Genomic DNA, 19,760 nt, shown 5'->3' with positions numbered 1-19,760 from the left:
CTAGACTTAAAACGAGAAATTAAAACCTAAACTAACAGATCTACACTGCTGGACCTAAAGGATGCAGAAACAGAAAGTAAATAGTCATAATCATGCACAACGTAAGCATCAAGCACCAAATATGCGAAACTTCAACTCCAAAACCCCACGATTCAACAAATCCAAACATCTCCATATACAAATCCCCAACATCCAACAACAAACCAATAGATCTCAGCTCCAAACATCCAACAACAAACAAAGAGCGAAAGCTAAAAACAAGAGATGAACATAAACTCAGAGATATCCAACCAAAAGCAAACATAAACTTCCATAATAACTAGAAATAAGTCTGAATCCAGCAGATCAAAGTCAGAAGCTAAAGTTGCGAACTAAAAAACCACAAAGTACTAAACGAAAGCAATAAAATTGTTTCTTCGCCTTCACAAGGCGGTGTTACACAGCAAAATAACGATGACGATGAGAACCACAGTGGCCAGAATCCTCCATGTCCAAGTGCGCAGCAACACGAAATGAAAATTTGAAGTATGGAACTAGAACTAGAGCTAGGAAAGCGTAGGAGTGGCTGTTCACCGTCTGTCTTGTTCTTCAAGGTTGAGCTCCTTATATATGCGAGGCTCTGATCCCTAGGGTATCCCCCCTGGTGATTTGACGCTCTTGCCCTTGAGTAAGACTCTTTAAAATAATCTGCTCTCGCTCCATTCTGTTCCTGTCGCCAACTTTTGATTCTCACAGGTCCGAACGACGCCTTCTGATTTTTACTTCAATTTCATCTCTTTTGCATCTGCCAGGTCAGGTAACAGCAACTCCTAGGTCCGACAGATTTACTACGCACCTGAACTCATAAACGCACATTAGCGCCCCAAATGCACAGAATTTTAACCCTAAACCAATGCATGAAACGAGCCTTATCGGTGACAATTCAACCGATGCTTCCACTCATTAAAACTCTTTTGATATGCTTCACTCTATATAAAAGAAGAATTATGTCGTACTAACTTCATTATCAATTGAATAATAATCGAGAAATATTTCTAGCTGAAAACCAGTTTAATCTGTTGTAGATCCACTTCTATTCCACGACCTGACACCACGTGTCCCAACAATAGCACATGTTCTAGCAAAAACTCACCTTTACTCAACTTAGCATAGAGTTGTTCATCTCGCCAAACTTGAAATACTGACTGTAAGTGATTAACATGCTCATCCGTAATTCATGAATATACAAGCAAGTTGCCAATAAAACGAACTACTAACCGTTCCAGTAATGGTGGAGAGACTCTGTTCATCAATAACATAAAAATTGTAGGTGCATTTTGTTGATTCGAAAGGCATAAGCAAAACTCATAATGACTGTATTGAGTTCGAAATGTTGTCTCTGCAATAATTTCTTTACCAATCTTCAACTGATGGTATCTTGATCAAAGATTTATATTTGAAAACACTTGTGTACCTTGAAACTAATCAAACAAGTCTTCGATTTTCGGTAATGAATATTTATTCTTCACTGTCACTTGATTCGACTTTCAATAGTGTATATAAAGTTGCAATGTGCAGTCTTTCTTCTTCAAATATGATGTTGGTGCACTCTAAGATGAAACACTGGGTCATATAAATCTCCTACCAGACAACTCTTGTAACTGATTCTTAAATTCTTAAAACTCTAATGAAGACAGTTGATAAGTAGAAATAAAATAAATGCAGTGCTCAATAGAGAAATATGTCTTCTGATAAGGTGAAAATCCGGATAAATCTGCAGTTCCAATAAATCAAAAAGCCGATCTAGATAATATAAGAAAACCTGGAACAATATATTGATTACCGAAAAATATCACTCGATCTCATTTCGATGATTATATTACCATTTCTCTTACTTAACAAGCTACCTTGGTTCGATGGAGTGAAAACCAATCTATACCCATAACAATATCAAAACTTGTGTATGAACAAGAGAATCAATATCCGCTGGCAGCTCAATTGAATTAACTCGCAACACGTTCTCTAGAAAACTGTGTATATTGAAATAATGCTAGCCCATAATCAACAAACATAGTTTCTTGAATTAAGACAAAACCTTCTCTGCTTCTTATTTATCACAATACACTTCTTTGCATATATTTAGCATTGAGTTCTCTAGAAAAATCGTCTGAACTGAATACCAGAGGTTGTATTATAGCTTGTGGGACTGTTTCCCATCAAGAGTAGGTATTGCTTCAAAGAAGAGATACCCTATAATCAAAACCTTCTTCTGAGCTCTTTAACTATATCCCAGCCTTAGTCAAATTAGTCCCATAAAAGCAACAACTGTTATTTTTTCGAGCTCTTTAAATTTCTACCTCTTTACCTCATCATTGGTCCATGTACTCTTTGTTCTAAAAACCTGGGTAATCCCCATATGATGCAACATGTATATGAAATGTTTCTACAATTAATTGATGGTGCAGGACGACTGACCCTTCTCTCCTCAGTGGCCCAAATGAAACTTCTAACCGAAATGTATCATATGATATACCTGAATGCTATGTTCCAGCGAGATTCTATCCCCGCTCTTATACCAGCTAAACTGTCACACTTCAACCCTTATGACGTATGCACTTACTATAAATAAATTCAAATTTTAAAATAAATAACCACACGGAGAGTATATAAAAACACACATATTATACAAGTTCAAAAACCAGCATTTATAAGGTACATATTTCAAACCGTTCTGAACATTAGTGGGACCCTCTCACCACTTTATATACTACACATTTATCTACATACAAAAATGATGAGGAGAAGAATGTTGCCAAAAATGCGTCAGCCGCCGAACCTTATATCATGTGCAGTTCCTATGACGCATGTCAACGAATAATTTCACTGACATATTATTCCTGAAAAATAATAGTGGTTTATATGAGCCACAACTCAGTGTATATAAACCGTACCTTTAATTCCACAGCCCAAAAATCGAACATATTCTTTAACCAATATATACATATATATATATAACAATAACCAGCAATTAAAAAAATATAGTTCAATATACATGTGCATATGTCACTCTGTTCAATTTATTATTATGTGACAAATCAAGTCTGGTATCTGATACGCTCAGATTTTGCACTATTTTAAGGCCATTATTTGGTCTATTTTTGATGTCACTCTACACGTCCATTATTTGCATATTTTATCTATTTTGGTATTTTTTACGTGTTTTGTGAGAAATGTGTATAATTGAGCCGAAAAAGGGAGCCAAAACGCAAAGTCTGGAAATCTGGAGTCAGTCGGCGACCGGCGACCGCCGGCGCCTGGCGGTCAGAGCAGCGCAGCTGTCCGCCTCGGAAAATTACACTTGGAAGAGAATCTCGCCCGGCGACCGCCGAAAGTCGTGCGGCCGTCCGCCGCCGAAGGAACAGAGACTCTAGACTCCAACGCGGCGACCGCCGGCCAAGGTGCGGCGGCCCGCCGGAGAAAGGCGGCAAATCCGAATTACCTTAGATCTGCTCCAAGATTTACCATATTTTGAAGATCTTTTCCTTCTACAATGAGGATTGGCTTTCCCCTATAAATAAGACCTCAAGCTTCATCAAATTAGAGAGAGCTTCTACTTGCAAAATAATTCACAGAGATCAAAAGCTAAAGTACTTCAATTGTGCAAGGAGTTGAAGAAGGATTTCAAGAACATCAAGAACGACAAAGATTTAACCTACGGGTTTTATTTGCTTTAGTTTTATGTTCAAATTGTTTCCCCTTCAATCTATGTGTTTAGTTTATTTCATTATGTGTAACTAAACTCATACGATTCTATGGATGTGTTAGCAACGACTTTGGTTATACAATTCCTTTTTCTATTTAATATCTGTTTTTTTTTTCTACTTTGTTTCTTCCCTACAGTTAGCTTCCCTTAAAACGACACTGTTGATTGAGAGTGAGGACTTTTCAAAGGTCTTAGGAGCTTTTTGGAGTTACGTGTTAGGATTGGCAACCCTAATCTTGTAATCAACGTTTGCATCGCATGAGCATAAGCTAGATGACTCGTTCTATCAAAGTAATAATTGTGCTAGGGTATTTGAAGGAGACTAGAAGTGTAGTGCAGGTGCGGTGTGATATGTGTCACTCGATCTAACAGGTCCAGAGGATTCGACTAGGTCTCAGAGGCTAGAAGATCATGAAACTATCAGAAAGGGGTCGTTGGGTGCACTCTATTTCTTCAAAAACTTCAACCTACTATACTACAACTAGCACAGGGAAGTAAAGGATCGATCCCACGAGGACGAAGGTGTTACGAAACTGCATTTGAGGATGTTTTGGGAAAAGGGGGTTGGCTGTTGCCACGCAATTTTGTGGGTCGAGAACTTAAAACTACTGGGTCTGAGAGACAGAAAACTTTACTCTACCTACTGGGTCTAAGAAATGAGAACGTACGGAACATGCATGACTTTAGAGAAACGAGATATTTTAAAATTCTAAGACAACTGGAGTTAACTTAACTAGACGGACTTTCCTAATTTGGACAGAAAAGTATAAAGCGAAAAGTAGAGACAAGTTCCCTTAAACTACCAGGGTCTGGAAAAGCATGCAGAAAAGTAAAAAGACAAAGCAGATAGTACTGACAGGGTCTGGAGAACAATGCAGAAAAGTAAAGTACATGCAGAAAAGTACTGACATAAAGCAGATCTGGTTCTAACTACCCACAACTTCATCTTCTTCGGGAATCAAACGAGAATAGCAGATAAAACAGAGTATTAAACACCATAAAAACAGAGCAAACTCCAGATCTAACTTAAAACGAGAAATTTAAGCCTAAACTAACAGATCTACGCTACTGGACCTAAAGGATGCAGAAACAGAAAGTAAATAGCCATAATCATGCAAACGTAAACATCAAACATCAGATACATGAAACTCCAACTCAAATCCACCACGATTCAACAAATCCAGACACCTCCATACGTAAATCCACAACCTCCAACAACAAACCAACAGATCTTAGCTCCAAACATCCAACAATCAACAATAACGAAAGCTAAAAGCAAGAAATAAACATCAACTCAGCGAGATCCAACAAAAGCCAACATAAACTTCCATAATAACTAGAAATAGGTTCGAATCCAGTAGATCAAAGCACGAACTAGAGTTATGAAACTTAAAAACCAACAAGTACTTGAAACCGAAAGTAAACTAAGCAAAGCAAAGTAAATATTATTTCTTCGCCTTCACAAGGCGATGTTACACAGCAGCAAAATAACGATGGAACCATGGTGGCCAAGATCACTCCATCTCCAAGTGCGTAGCAAGTGAAAATGAGAAATTTGAAGTTTGGAACTAGGGCATAGAACGAGAGCTTGAACTAAAGTGTGCAGAAGTGGCTGTTTTGTTCTTCAAGGTTGAGCTCTTTATATATGTGAGGCTCTGATCCCTAGGGTATCCCTCTGGTGATTTGACGCTCTTTCCCTTGAGTAAAACTTTTAAAATGATATGCTCATGCTCCATTCTGTTCATGTCGCCAACTTTTAATTCTCCCAGGTCTGGACAAGACTTCTGATTTTTACTTCAATTCCATCTCTTTTGCATCTGCCAGGTCAGGTAACAGCAACTCCTAGGTCCGGCAGATTACTACGCACCTGAACTCATAAACACAGATCAGCGCCCCAAATGCACAAAATTTTAACCCAAAACCAATGCATGAAACGAGCCTTATCAGTATTGTAATTTGGAATTTGTATAACCATAACTGTGAACGCACATCCCTGGAATTCCCTTATCTCTATCGTTTATCTCTGTGTTTTAATTGCATCTAGTTGTTATTTGCTTTCTATTGTTTTTAGTTTTCAAAAAGTTTTCAAAATCTTTCGTTCTTCCAGATAGTAATTGAGTCTTAGTAGGAGATAGACACTTTGTGTTTTCCTTCCGCGTGTTCGATATCCGGTACTGACCTTTAGCTATACTATATATACTCTGTATACTTGTAGGTTTATTTAGTGCTAAAAAATAGTGCATCAAGTTTTTGGTGCCGTTGCCGGGGAAGACAATTCACTTTGGTGATATCTTCAAACGGATAATTTTACTACTTTCGATTTTAATTGCTCTCTATTTTTATTTTTAGGTTTAATTTGTTTTTGTTTTTTATTCGTGCAGGTTTTGTATGCGAACGCGCTCTGGGAAGGACAGCCTAGAACAGCTCGATTTAGAACTTGAAAGAACTCGTAGGAGAATCAGGAGTGAAAAAGGATCAGGATCGATGGGTGACAAAACGGACCTCGAAAAATTATAGGAGATGGTCCAGATGTTGATAGACGAGAGAGATGCGGAAAGGGCAGCCTGAGAGGCGCTGGAAAAGAAGAATAAAGAAATACTACCCGTGATGAACATTTTCAATCATGGGAATACGATTATTTTTCCCGAAGGTCCTCGTATTGATGCTAACAATTTCGAGTTACGCATGACCCTTATACAAAGGGTCGAGCAAACTCCTTTTGTAGGTAGGGCCGCCGAGGACACCAACTGCCATCTCTCCAAATTTGTGGAAATCGCAAACACACTCAAGTTAAATGGTGCCGACGACGATGCCATAAGGGTAAGACTCTTTCCCTTTTCATTGACTGATTCTGCTAAAGAGTGGTTTGAGTGTATGCCCCTAGAGAAGGTTTCCACATGGAAGGACATCGTAGTTGCCTTCCTCGATAAGTATTACCCGCCAGGCACCATCTTGAAGCTGAAAAGCGAAATCTTTCAGTTCATCCAAGCCATGACGAGCCCCTCTACGAGGCATTTGCTCGTTTCAAAGCTCTCATCCGAAAGTGCCCTAACCACGGTTTCACCGTGGACCATCAGGTAGGAATCCTTTAAAATGGATTTTACGAAAAAAATTGTGCTATGTTGGATTCAGGGGAGAACGGAGGCTTCTTGAGAAGGTCGGGTGAAGATGCCATAACGGTAATCGAGGAATTCGCCACCAACAGCAAGGAGTGGTCGAAAGAAAGGCACAACATGAAGAGAATAGCTGCAATCGAAGAGGCCGAGGAAATTTCTTTATGAAGGAATTGGCCGAACTCAGGGTTAGGGTATACCAAATGGACACATCGAGAAAGGAGGATCCAATTCCACCAACCTCCATCATAGCGGTCTCTAAACCCGAGGTCCCTGCCCTGATAGTGGAGGAAATCAACTACATGCAAGGAAGCGATTCCAACAGAAATTACAACAATAATTATTGCCCTAATCAGGGGGGGCGGTAATTTCAACAATTATAATGGAAACCGACCTCATCCAAACCTTTCCTATTCTAACAATAATTTCTTGCAGCCCCCTGCAGGATTTAAAGTTGGCAAAGGAGGAGTAGTTGAACCAATCAAAAAAGAGGAGAAGTATGACCAAGGAATCACGAGGATCTTGGAAGTGATTACACAAGACAGAAAAATTAATGATACCAAGATCGGAGTGGTTGAAGCTAGAATAAACAATCTCGAGCAAGGAATGAACACGATCTCAACTGCCATAGCAAACATCAACACTCAAATGGAGCAAATCCAAAATAAGTTAGATGAAGATAAGGCGAAGGCAGCCGCACGAGTGGACGACATCAACAAGAAGTGGGTGGCGAAAGAAATCTGGGGATTGCCCAGTCGCCGGGGACTGCCAGCCGCCGGCGGACCGCCGCCACCACCGCAGCGGGCCGCCACACAAGCACTGAATTTAATCTTCCCAGCCGCCGACGGACCGCCGCACACCCTGCAGTGGGCCGCCGCGGACAAGGCAGAAACGTCTACCAAAGAAGGACTTGTGCGGCATAATGGGATTGTGTTGCCTTTCCAACCAAAGAGGAAGTTTAAGCTCGAAGAGCAGTTCAAACATTTTTTGAACATGTTTTGTAAGGTCCATACTAACATTCCTCTAGTTGAATCGTTGCAGGAAATACCCAAGTATGCAAAGCTACTAAGGGAGGCGGTGATGAAGAAGAAAAAGCCTACTAAAGCTGACCTTAAGCTACCGCATCATTGCAGCGAGATCATCCAAAAAGAAAGGGCAGTAAAGCACAGAGATTCGGTCCAGTTCATTATTAGATGCCGGATTGGAGAAAGAAAAGTTGACAAGGCTCTGTGCGATCTAGGATCATCCATCAATCTCATGTCACTAAAGTATTACGAAAACCTCAACATCGGGCCGCTCAAAACTTCAGGCGTGACGCTAAAGTTGGTCGATAACTCATCCATCAAAACAGTAGGTATGATTGAGGATGTCTTAGTTAAAGTTGACGATTTTATTTTCCCCGCCGACTTTATTGTGCTTGACATGAAAGTAGACAAGAATGTCCCTCTAATCTTGGGGAGAGATTTTCTTGCAACTTGCAAAGCTTTGATTGATGTAGGTCGTGGCGAGATCACAATTAGTGACAACTATAGCCACTCTACCTATAAGATCGAGAGCAAGATGCTCAAGTTTGAGGAGGAAAAGCGGGTGAAGATGGGAGTGCAGGGCAGTCATGGTCACGGATTTGACCAAGCCCCAAGACTCATTTAAAGCGGAGGATCCTTCTACCTCCACTATTTACATTGTCAACGAGGTAAGACGTTCTCCCAGAAAGGACGACCCTAACTCCTCTACCTTTGTTCCGCAAAAAAAGAAGCAAAAGAAGAGGAAAAGACCCAAGGAAGACCCCGAGATATATGTTATCAAGACCAAAAAGGGGAAATACAAGTGGTGGAAGAAGCTAGGGACCAAGTTGCTCCTCCCTATGCCAATTTTCAACACTCGGATCGCTGATCCGCCCAATTAGTGGGCCACTTCAAGTCGATCTAACGACTAAAAACAAAAGCGCTTGTTGGGAGACAACCCAAATTCTTTTATTTTGTTTTTTTCTTTAACACAGCGGTCGCCACACGTGTGTTCACATGTGCAGGATAGGTCGGACCTAGGGCGGGCCAGAGAGACCGCTGTATGGGCCGCGACGGCCCGCCAGAGACCGTCATTTTACGAAGGCCCGTGCGGCGGCCCGCCACGCAGCACGCAGCGACCGCCGCACGCAGTCCAGAAACGGGAAAGGCTGAATATAAGGTATGTTTTCCATTCCTTTTCCCATTCCTTCTCAAATTCCTTCCTTGCACACAATCCTCACCTTTATAAATCACCAAATTCACACACCCACACTCTCATTCTCTCAATTCTCTCCAAGTTTAGAGTTCTTCTCCTACAATTCCCATCAACACAAGGTATGAATCCTAACTCAATTTCTGAGCTTTGCTTTAATTCTTGCATGGATTTTGGTATATATTAGATGAATTGTTCGGTAGAAACTCTTATTATATGATGGGGGATGATTGTGTGTGCTTATTTTCGATTTTCCATGGTTAATTTGTGTTTTGGTGGTGAATTCAAGCTTGGTGAATGGTGACTCCCTCTTGTTTATTCTTGATAATATGTTGTAATCATGTTCATAGCATTGTGAGGCTATTATTACTTCCATGAATTGCAATACTTGTGAATTTCTAAGAGATTGTTGATTAGTATTGATTTATTGTTGATACGTCTCTGCATTGGGGATGAATTCACGTTGGTGGATGGTTTAAAGTGTTCTATTTTGGTTGATTATGCTCTATATGTTTACATGTTACCATATAGGATGCTATGATATACAAACTTGCACATGACTTTTGATTCTTGGTTTTTGCTATATTTAGTGCAAGTTTGGAGGACCCTCTGATTGCCTATTTGTTGGTATTCTTTTTAAGAGTATATATTTTCTTTTGTAGGATAATGGGATCAAAGGGAAAGCCCGAGAATGCGAAGAATTATGGCATTAGCCTTACCACGAATGAGCAAAAGGCTATGTGGAAGAAGGTGTCGGCGAGAGAGATGGCGCCCTCGAGATACCCCCACGATCTCCCTCTCCAAACTTTGGGGATCACGGAGGACTTTTGGGCGTTGTGTGACGTAGGCAACGGGAATGGTCTTGGCTACATGTTCGAGAGGAAGTGGCTGTCATTTAGGAAGTATACTCTTGAGTTCCTTAGCTCATTGAAGGTCACCAAGGACCGCCGTCAAAATGTCCCGCTTAGCATCGATTTCCGCCTAGGCAACCGTTGGCACTCGCTTACCATGGACGAGCTTAGTGGAGTGTTCCATTGCTTTGACCCCAACCCCGAGGAAGACAATGACTACGATTTCGACGAGGTTTGGGGTGCGATGACGAATGAGCACGAGCACGCCGCGGGCTATGCCAAGTCTTCTTCGCGTTTTGAGGTACCTTCACCGCGCTATGACCCAACTCATGTTTGCTAGGGTCGATGGAGGAATTGTCTCCCAAACAGAGCTCAATGTGACCAGTCTTCTCAACAAGAAGGCATTCGACTATAGAACCCTTTTCACTATCTATGTGGACCGGATTACGAAAAAAGATGGAGGCGTTATATGTTATGGGGGCTTGATCACGGCGATTGCCAAACACTTGGACATATCTTTCGCCGGATTGACAGAAGATGACGGGGAGCGCTTTATTACTTATGAGGTGCTCTTCTCGGTGGGGCTATTGAAGACCGACTATTGGGGTCAAGGATTTTTCCTACAAGTGGCGGGGGATCACTTCCCCGTTCCTATCCCGCAGTTGACCAAGGTCGATGTTTGGGCAAACCAAGTCAATTGGAAGCTCGACACTCTAGCCCACCGAAGAGCCATTGAGGCCAACCCCATCAATGGGAGTTTAGGAAGAGATATTCCGGCCCGTATCCCCGTCTTTGAGGCCTAGGATGACTCCACTTATGATGTCATTGATCACTATAATGAGGAAGGGGAACACTCGCATGCCCAAGATAGTGAAGTGTCGCCGCCACCGCCGCCCCAAGAGGAAGTGGAGGGCCATTGCCGCTAGACTCGAGCAACCGTCGCCGCGGAAGACCGAACCCTAATGATGAGTTCCAAGCGAACACCTCCGCCCAACTAGGAGACATCTACTCCTACATGCAAAATGTGTCCAACACTTAGGACACCCGTTGGGCAGAGCAACAAATGGAGAACGCTTACAACCGCCAAGGATGGACGGCTCAAGGCGATTGGCGCACGGCGGAGCAACAATTTTGGTAGCAACAACGATTGGAAGACGTGCATCGCCGTCGTGAGATTGAAGAGCTCCAAAGGATGGCCGCCGAGGCTAGACAAGAACGTCAAACCATGAATGGCGACATCGCCTATCTTATTGGCGCGTTCGACGACCTCAACGCCCGTTTCCCTCCTTCTCCTCAAGATTGAAGAAGTCAAGCTCAATGACTTTAAATGAGCACTTGTATCATGTTTTTGGATATTTTAAGACAATTTCTTTTTATATTTTTGACAATTTTTTATTTAATTCTTAAGTATTTTTGGTTTTGGTTTAAATTAATTTTGTGCTTTGAAAATTTTTTCGGACCTCTACGTGGCGACCGCCGCAAGCGCTGCGGCGGTCCGCCACCTGCTCGCTGGAACAATCTGACGATGCGCGGTGACCGCCGGACAGGCCGCGATGGCCCGCCACCTGAGCACAGTTTCCAGCGTGATTTTTCGAATTTTTCGAATTTTCGCCCCGTCCAACCTCTACGCGAAAGTTTTCAAGGTATGTTTTCTTTTTATTAGTTCACTCACGTCTCTACCGACTCTACAAACTTATCTTACACTTTGTTGTAAATAAGTTTGGGGGGATGAAGTGGTGGACCGTGAGTTTAGGTTTTTGTTTTAGGGTTTTCGTTTTTCGTTTTTTTTAAAGTTTTTTGCTTTTGTTTTTCAAAACCCCGTATGAGAATTTTGTTTTCTAGAAATGTTTTCTTGAATCCATGTCGTGAACTTAACATGAAGAACTTAGAAACACGCATGCTTAGGGACACACTTTAGATCGAGTTGTCGATGATATTACATTTCATTGTTTAAGTGTGGCTTAACGTTTTGATTTGATGGTTTGGTGAAAAGGTGCATAATTAGTGAATTGTTTGTTCGCCTTGAATTATGCTTAATACCTTGTGAGATTTGAGTCTTAATTTCTTTCTTGTGTGATTTATCTGCATTCATGTATTTATTTCTAGAACTTGCTCTTAGTCTTGCCTAAGTTTACATAGTATTTAAGTTGATTTAGGAAGATGATTGGCCATCTTTTCTAGCCTACTTTTATCTAAAATTTTCGACCCTCTCAAAATTTCAAAAAAAATTCCCTTTGGAGCCAAATTTGAGCCTTTAAGCCTATTCTTGGAAGCCAAATAAATGGGGACAATTCCTTGGGTTAGTTAGTTTTTGCTATCTTATTTTGTAAAGAAATTGGAGAGATAAGGAAGAAAGTATAAAAAGTAGTTTGCTTAAATGTAGAAAAGTACAAGTTGTGAAATTGAGAAAAAATCCAAATATGTGCTTAATCTTAGAAAGGATGCGTATGAAAAAAAAAAAAGGTTAAAAAGAAAAAGAAAAGAAAAAAAAGGTGTGAAAGGTTGTGAAAACAAAAGAAAATAAAATGATTGGAAAGTGAGTTGAAGGATAAAAATAAAGTGTTAGAAGTGTTTTGGGTTATAGAAAAGTGGAGTCACTTTAACTATACTTGGGATATTTTATTTTTAATAACTTTCTAGCCAAATATTCCTCACCTACCAAAGAGCCTACATTACAACCATAAATAAAGACCTTTCGGACTTTTGATGCTTAATCACATCTAGTAGAGGAGGGTTTAGACTTTGAGCAAGCCTATGGTAAACTTTGCATGATGCATGATTTGAGTGCTTATACACATTACCCTTATACACTTTGAGAGTGAGAGAACACTTCCCATCTTTGGAAGTTTGCCACATGTGAGTGCATGAATTCAAGGTGTTCCACAAGTTAGTAATGAAAGTGCACTAATAAGCCTTGCTTGATTTGATTGTGTTAATACATGCTTAATCTATTCTTTCATCTTTTGAGACAATTATGACGTCTAGTCCTTGTGCATTCCGTGCGTCTATTTTTGTGTCTTTATTGCTTTGTTCGAGGACAAACAAAAATGTAAGTTTGGGGGAGTTGATACGCTCGGATTTTGCACTATTTTAAGACCATTATTTGGTCCATTTTGATGTCAAAGTCACTCTACACCTCCATTATTTGCATATTTTATCTATTTTGGTATTTTGACGTGTTTTATGAGAAATGTGCATAATTGAGCCGAAAAAGGGAGCCAAAACGCAAAGTCTGGAAATCTGGAATCCGACGGCGACCGCCGCGAAGTTGTACGGCGACCGTCGGCGCCTGGCAGTCAGAGCAGTGCAGCGGTTGATACGCTCGGATTTTGCACGGTTTTAAGGCCATTATTTGGCCCGTTTTTAAGGTCAAAATTGCATTACATGTCCATTATTTGCATATTTTATCTATTTTGGTATTTTGACATGTTTTGTGAGAAATGTGCATATTTGAGCCTAAAAAGGGAGTAAAAACGAGAAGTAGGAAACCTGGAGCTTCTCCGGCGACAACCGGCGCTTAGCGGAGACAAAGACACGCCCGGTGACCGCCGGGAAGTGCGTGGCGACCGCCACAAGGAGTCAGAAGCTACTGGACTGCGCGCGGCGACTGCCGGCCAAGGTGCGGCGGCCCGCCACAAAAACGCAGCGCACAATAGCTGTCTTTAAACTCAATTTGCCGGCGATCCTGAAGTCCGATCGGAGCGTTCTACACACCATTATCTTCGTCTTGAAAAGAGCTTGAAGATGATTTAAGAATAAACTCAATCAGAGTTCTATGGAGAGAGTTATGGTTGTTCTACCAAAGTCGCGCAAAGCTGCCAGCTGCAGTCTAGGCGGAAATTTGAAGAAAGAAAGAAGATATTACCTTGTGAAGCCAAATCTTTTCCTTCTACTACGGGGAACGAAAATTACATATTTGCTAATGCTTGGAGGAAACTTATTACCAAATTTAAATCATTCTAAAGCCTATATATACCCCATAACCTCATTCATAGAATTCAACCCTTCCTTAGCCCCAAAAGGGGAGCTTTCATAGCTCATCCTCCAACCCTAATCTTTCATCATCTTTTTGCCAATTACTTCCACAACATAAATTTGAGAGTTCTTCATTGTGCAAGGGGTTGGAGAAAGAAGCAAGAACATCAAGAACGACAAGGATTCAACCTACGGGTTTTATTTGCTTTAGTTTTTTGTTCCAATTGTTTTCACTCCAATCTATGTTTTTAGCTTATTCAATTATGTCTAACTAAATTTATAGGATTCTTTGGATGTGTTAGTAACTTTTATTGGTTTATACAATTCCTTTTTCTATTTAATATCCGTTTTGTTTTTACTTTGTTTCTTCCCTAAGTAGTTTTGATGCTGCATGATTGAGTGACACAATCGTGTATGATTTAATATAACTTGCTTCATAACTGTGACAGAGTAGTAGACACTACAGTTAGCTTCCCTTAAAACAGCACTGTTAATTGAGAGTAAGGACTTTTCAAGGGTCTTAGGAGCTTTTTGGAGTTACGTGTTAGGATTGACAACCCTAATGTTGTAATCAACGTTTGTATCGCATGAGCATAAGCTAGGTGACTTGTCCTTTCAAAGTATAAACTGTGCTAGGGTATTGTAGTTGGAATTTGTATAACCATAACTGTGAACGCACATCCATGGAATTCTCTTATCTCTCATATTTTATCTTTGTGATTTAATTGCTTTTAGTTGTTTGATTGCTTTTAATTGTTTTTACTTTCAAAAAACCAAAACTTCTCTTGTTTCTCTAGATAGTATTTGACGCTTAGTACATAATAGCCAGTTGCAACTATATTCCCCGTGTTCGATATCTGGTACTGACCTTTAGCTATACTAGATCTACCCTGTATACTTGCAGGTATTTTTAGTGCTAATAAAAAGTGCATCAGTGGTCCGCCTCAGAAAATTACACTTGGAAGAGAATCTCGCCCGACGACCGCCGGAATTCGTGCGGCCGTCCGCCATGAAGGAACAGAGACTCTAGACTCCAACGCGGCGACCGCCGGCCAAGGTGCGGCGGCCCGCCGGAGAAAGGCGGCGAATCCGAATTGCCCTAGATCTGCTCCAAGATTTACCATATTTTGAAAATCTTTTCCTTCTACAATGAGGATTGGCTTTCCCCTATAAATAAGACCTCAAGCTTCATCAAATTAGAGAGAGCTTCTACTTGCCAAATAATTCACAGAGATCAAAAGCTAGAGTACTTCAATTGTGCAAGGAGTTGAAGAAGGATTTCAAGAACATCAAGAACGACAAGGATTTAACCTACGGGTTTTATTTGCTTTAGTTTTATGTTCAAATTGTTTTCCCTTCAATCTATGTGTTTAGCTTAGTTCATTATGTGTAACTAAACTTATAGGATTCTGGGGACGTGTTAGCAACGACTTTGGTTATACAATTCCTTTTTCTATTTAATATCTGTTTTTTTTTACTTTGTTTCTTCCCTAAGTTAATCTTGATGCTTCATGATTGAGTGACACAATCATGCATGATTTAATATAGCTTGCTTCATAACTGTGAGAGAGTTCTTGCGAGTTAGATCCACTTAGTAGACGCTACAGTTAGCTTTCCTTAAAACGGCACTGTTAATTGAGAGTGAGGACTTTTCAAGGGTCTTAGGAGCTTTTTGGAGTTACGTGTTAGGATTGACAACCCTAATCTTGTAATCAACGTTTGCATCGCATGAGCATAAGCTAGGTGACTCGTCCTATCAAAGTAATAATTGTGCTAGGGTATTATAGTTTGGAATTTGTATAACCATAACTGTGAACGCACATCCTGGATTTCCCTTATCTCTATCGTTTATCTCCGTGTTTTAATTGCATCTAGTTGTTATTTGGCTTTCTATTGTTTTTAATTTTCAAAAAGTTTTCAAAATCTTTCGTTCTTCCAAATAGTAATTGAGTCTTAGTAGGAGATAGACACTTTGTGTTTGCCTTCCCCGAGTTCGATATCGGTACTGACCTTTAGCTATACTATATATACTTTGTATACTTGCAGGTTTATTTAGTGCTAAAAAATAGTGAATCAGTATCTGCCCGGGATTCCTCTATGACCCCGAAGGTCCCTCTGTAATTGGACTCATAGGTCCCTCTGTATTTGACCCGTAGGTCCCCTTAAAATTTCAGATCCAGTGCAAGGCTGTCACAGATCCTCTTTAGTCACATGATTCATGTACTTTCACTATCATATGTAAAACATATCAATTGCACCACTCACATATCCATATCATATTCCACAAAAATAATTTCAAATCATACATAACTATATCAGGCTCACATCATACGATCCAAAATATTTACTATAAATCAACTCCAACTCATACATAACAATTAATCATATAATGCATGTAAAATTAAAAGTGTGATTCATACGCACCTGATTAAGATAGATACACTTATTGAGTTCTTGATTCCAACTCTTGATTTATAACTATCGATCCAAAATTGTCTCTTTACTTCTGTTTTTGTCTAAACTCTTTTAAACCCTTTTCTTTTTCTAAATGATAAACTATATACATATTTGTATACAAATATATGTACGGAGGCTATTTTGCCTACTCATCCTAACTAAAATGAATTTCATAACTACAAGTTTCGTGTCTTTGCTAACTATGTGACACGTCAACTATATAGATTATAATATAAGAATCTAGTACATTATACTAACAAAACTTACCATCTAGTACATTATACTAACAAAACTTACCATAAACATTTTGCATGTAACTTTCTATTTAAATACATGTATTTATATATTATATTTATAAGTACGTATATAAGTACTAGTACTATATGGTACACATGCACACATATTTAAATATTGGCATATCTACACTTATTTAATTATACTATATATACATATTCATATTTAAAATTCTCGTGAATCAAAATTATCTATATATTCGACTATACTGAGTCGATCATAACAATATAATATGATAATTTGCAAATTAATGCAGGTTTCGGGTTAGGGATGTCACATTTATGTAGACAAGTGAAATGTTAATGCCATTAAATTTGGTATAACTATGTAGTCAAATGAAGGATGTTAATGCCATTGATTTGGTATAATTATAAATTAATATCCGCTAAATTATAAATTAATATCGACTAAAAGTATCTGAATCATTTAGCTATTTTTTTTGAACAATATGTCATTTGTCATAATTTATAAAAGAAACGGCATATTGAATTAAAAAGTAATTTGGGTGAAACATTACAAGTATATTAATAGTAAGAGGTGTTTCTTTCCAGTTAATATCGTTTTCTTTAATTTTTATTTTAACGATGGAACCAATAAGCATGCTTGCCATAGTCATTGGTTGAACCAAAAATTATGCGTAATCTAATTAATTTATTTCTAACTTTTACTTAGTAACTGTCATTAATATTCAATAAGGTATATACAATTCAGCATTACATTTTAACGTATGACCTTTAATATATTTAATGTGGCGCCATAAACTCTAAACCCAGTTATGCTATAATTCCATCCGTTTACGATAGTTTCTTTCTGCTTTTTATCTATAAATATGTATCATTTGCTAGCTTTTATTTTCTCATGTCTTCTCCCATTGCATTACGAATTCTATGTAAAAAGAAGCATTTTTCTTGGTGTGGTTGTAAGTTATTCTTACCAATAATACTACATTCACATGAGATCACTATGTTTCAATTATGTTAGTTCATATTTTATTTTTTTTAATGTTAGTTTGTTTTATTTTTTGTTAGTTTTGTTTTAATTATTCTACCCAGATTTTGTCTCCAAATATAGAAATCACATAAGCTACTGACTATCTATAATATTTGAAGCTGCAGCTTTGCACATTAGGGCCCGTCTGGTAGCCCTAAATAGCCGTGAAAAACCATTCGAATTGGGTAATTCTCCCGTTTGGTAGCAGCCCCTCCAATCGGCCGACCCGGCATACTCCAAGCGGGTTTCAAGGTTCTACATACTACTATCGGCAGAGGTGTGCTAGCACTATCAGAGGAAGGAGTGGTATAGTTTTCATGAATCAGCCGTTAACGCCGATAGTGAGTCCAATTATACCAAATTACCCTCTGAAAGTTGACGTATTGCTTTGGTGCAACGATGCAGGTGAACGTTATTCCGCCTGAATTTGCAAAGCTTCAGTGGTCGGCGAAGGCGTTTACCCAATTTCGAAGTCGGCCGACAATCCAATCCGGTAACCGCCTCTTTTCAACTCCGGTATAGTTGTCGTATATTCATCCGGGTAAGTCGAATTATCGGTTTTTTTGGTTCGATCTGGTAGCTATGATTCTGAATTTGTTGTTGATGTATGAAATTGGGTTCAAATAATTTCAATTTTGACCCTGCGTGTATGGCCGATGATTATGCAAGTCGGAAATGTAGTGTTTGCACTGTCAATCTGTTCAGAAATGCAGTGTTTGCGCTGTCAATTTGTTCGGATTGTGAAGAATATTTGCCACATAAGGTGATTTGTGTGAAAAATTCAATCCGGAAAGTGGTCGACTTGTTGAGTGCAGTGAATATTTTCTTTGCTCTACTTCTCTGAAACTTACATTTTACCCGTTTAATTTTCAATTGTGAATGGACTGAATTCATATAGTGGTCCGTATTCCTTTTTCACATTTTGCAGATACACTCCCTTTCCTCGTTGTATCAAAATACTCCGTCTGTGTTCGAGCTCTCATTTTTTGCTGTAGTTTGTAGTTAACTCTGCTCCTCATTGCATGATGTTGTCCCTTGTATTGTAATGCTTCATATACGATCTGCCCAATTTTCAGTATGGAAGATGCCAGGCAAAAAAGGCGTAAGGAGGTCGAGGCTGAGTAGTCATGCTCAAAGCTTTCCTTTTGCAAATTGAAGTGGGCGACTTCCTTGTTGGCAACCAGTCAACTGGTAAGTTCTGCAACACTGCTGAACTAGTGCAAAAGTTTATTACATAAAGACATTGTATTTCAGATCATTAAATCGTGGACACTCTTGTGAAATGGCACCAGGTTTATGTGATGGTGGAATTGCTGCTATTGTGGACCGTTGGACATCCTAGTGTACTGGTCCAACTGTAAGTGTTTTTCATCACTATATTATCGAAAACATAGGTAGAATTTGATTTTGCTTTCTGTTGTATTATGTTCTTTCGATGGCCTTTCAAGAATTCGTTGTGGATGTACTACAATTGCAGGCTGTTATAACTCAAATCAACCATGCAATTGGTGCAGAAGGAGTTGCGAGCGCTGAATGTAAAACACTTGTTTCTTAATATGGAGAGATGATATGGGAACTCCTAGTCTCTGGAATCCGTCTTCCTTTGTTTCATTTCTTCTCTCTGGCTCTCTCAAACTCGCATCCTTACTGCTATATACAGTTTTTTTGCTTGGAAACTAAAAAAGTTAGTGTACCTCCGCAGGTGCAACCTGATGCAATTTGTTCCCAGATTGGTATGTGCTTTTCCAACAGAGCTCAGACTGTGAGGTTTGTTTACCTTAACATCTTGGTCCAATTATTGATTTGAGAGTTCATCCTAGTTATTTGATGTACTTACGGAACTGAAGTATTTATTTGGAAGCATACTTTACATGGATATTGTCATTACTCCTCATCCCGACCGATGATCGGCGGGACGTTGACTGAACGGCGAGGTTGATTGTTTCTTAGAGGAGCCGCTAATACAATAAAGAAACCGATAATACCTATTTAAGCTACCCAATCGAAGCTGTGAGCAGCTTGGAGGGAATATAATCAGTGTTTACCGCCTTAATTTGTGAGTGAGGATCGATGAAGCACCAAAAATCAGGGAGAGGGGTAGTTTAGTCAGAGGTTTGATTA

General features: G+C 39.5%; 2 long non-coding RNA genes across 3 annotated transcripts; one reads left to right on the top strand and one right to left on the bottom strand.

Moving 5' to 3' along the window:
• Nucleotides 1–5,149: 5,149 nt before the first annotated feature.
• On the bottom strand, nucleotides 5,150–16,424 carry LOC125212361 (uncharacterized). The gene is made up of 2 exons (XR_016136399.1): nucleotides 16,323–16,424; nucleotides 5,150–5,609 (listed from the first exon to the last, which is right to left on the bottom strand). It is a non-coding gene; the product is annotated as an uncharacterized LOC125212361 (long non-coding RNA).
• A 1,362-nt stretch (nucleotides 16,425–17,786) lies between these two features.
• LOC125212360 (uncharacterized) lies at nucleotides 17,787–19,249 on the top strand. 2 transcript variants are annotated; one of them, XR_007174656.2, is made up of 5 exons: nucleotides 17,787–17,945; nucleotides 18,045–18,180; nucleotides 18,716–18,830; nucleotides 18,932–18,996; nucleotides 19,117–19,249. It is a non-coding gene; the product is annotated as an uncharacterized LOC125212360 (long non-coding RNA). The 2 variants fall into 2 exon arrangements; XR_007174657.2 differs by having other exon boundaries at nucleotides 17,792–17,945; nucleotides 18,045–18,132.
• The last annotated feature ends 511 nt before the right edge of the window (nucleotides 19,250–19,760 follow it).

This window comes from Salvia hispanica, chromosome 3 (assembly GCF_029641045.1).
Source record: "Salvia hispanica isolate PSC_SH4W2 chromosome 3, Shi_PSC_v1, whole genome shotgun sequence".
NCBI lineage: Eukaryota > Viridiplantae > Streptophyta > Magnoliopsida > Lamiales > Lamiaceae > Salvia > Salvia hispanica.
This window is presented reverse-complemented; position numbering and strand designations above follow the sequence as displayed.